Genomic DNA, 1587 nt, shown 5'->3' with positions numbered 1-1587 from the left:
CTGATCACCCCCTAACCTCTTCCTTGCCAGCCTGATTGATGCCTAACTGCTCTCCCGCCAGCCTCTTTGCCCCTAACTGCCCTCCCCTGCAGGTCTTATCACTCCTAACTGCCCTCCCCTGCAGGCATGGTGACCCCAAACTGCCCCCCCTGCAGGCCTGGTCACCCCTATCTGCCCTCCCCTAAAGGCTGGATCGCCCCCAACTGCCCTCCCTTGCAGGCCTGGTCCCTCTTAACTGCTCTCTCCTGCTGGCCTGATAGCCCACAACTTCCCTCCCTTGCAGGCCTGGTCATCTTGGGTTGGCCATCTTTTGTCCACATGGGGGCAGCCATCTTGTGTGTTGGAGTGATGGTTAATTTGCATAGTATTCTTTTATTAGATAGGGTAGAGGCACGGGTGGGGGCCAGCTGGTTTGCCCTGAAGGGTGTCCCAGATCAGGGTGGGGGTTCCTTTGGGACATGGGGTTGCCTGGGCAAGGGGCCTGTGGTGATTTGCAGGCTGGCCATGCCCTCCTCCTCCCCCCCAACAACCCAAGCAGAGGCCCTGGGATTTGGGATTTATTTATCTTCTATAACTGAAACTTTGTAGTCTCTCTCTCTTTTTTTTTTTTTAAATTCAAAATGTATTTATTTAATATATTCATCACAGGGGCTCAAACAGAGACTTAATTTAAAAAACAGACACAAAACAAATATGACACCACAGCTGAAGATAGAGTCCTACACAGAAATCAAGGCAAAGACAGACCATCCTAGGAAAAAAGTAAAAAGACAGCACACGGAGACAGGCTGGACAGCCCCGGTCAGGGCTCTTGGCTGGAGACCTGCTTTGAGTAGTTTTTCTATAGGTACTTCTTGAAGGCTGTGGGATTTTTTCCAGAGCTCTGTGGCATCTGTGTCCAACGGGCTATTGCTGTTGGGTTCTCCTAGCAGGCTCTGGATGGAGAGCAGGATGGTCCTGACGTCATAGAGGGCAGACCACTTGTCCTTTAGGATGTCCAGGCAGATGTTACCCTGGGTGTCTACATTGGGGTGGTAGCAGAGCATGAGGAATTTCACTGTGGGCACATTGTACGGGTAGCCACTGGGGAACTCTAGGGAGAGTTTATACCTCAAGTCTTCGTATACTGTTCCAGCTGCTCCATGGATGGTCCCTATCCATTTGAAAAGGTTGTCTGATTCAGGGAAGGCAGAAATTCCTTTGTCACCAGACATCATGAGGGTCATCAGCTCCTGCTGTAACCTCTTGCCCACTGGGCCCTGGGCGGCACCCCCACTGGGCTTGGCTCCTTTATGAACTGTGGGGATGCTGGCAGTGGCTGGGTTGCAGTTTTGGGAGGCCATCTGGGCAGCACTAGCAGAGACTCAAACTCGGAGAACACGACTGTAACTGCCTAAACTTTGTAGTCTTGAGCAGAGCCCTAGCCAGAGTGGGCAAAATCTTGGCTTCCTCCATTGCCGGGGTAACCCAAGCCTCCTGCTCGCTCCGTGGCCACAGCCATTTTTGTTGGGATTTATTTATCTCCTATAATTGAAACTTTGTAGCCTTGAGCAGAGCCCAGGGCTGGCCAGAGTGGGCAGAAAGCTT

General features: G+C 52.0%; 1 pseudogene; it reads right to left on the bottom strand.

The window, feature by feature from the left end:
- Positions 1-616: 616 nt before the first annotated feature.
- LOC118706758 lies at positions 617-1387 on the bottom strand (annotated as a pseudogene).
- Positions 1388-1587: the final 200 nt, after the last annotated feature.

Source organism: Pipistrellus kuhlii, unplaced genomic scaffold (assembly GCF_014108245.1).
Source record: "Pipistrellus kuhlii isolate mPipKuh1 unplaced genomic scaffold, mPipKuh1.p scaffold_m20_p_55, whole genome shotgun sequence".
NCBI lineage: Eukaryota > Metazoa > Chordata > Mammalia > Chiroptera > Vespertilionidae > Pipistrellus > Pipistrellus kuhlii.
This window is presented reverse-complemented; position numbering and strand designations above follow the sequence as displayed.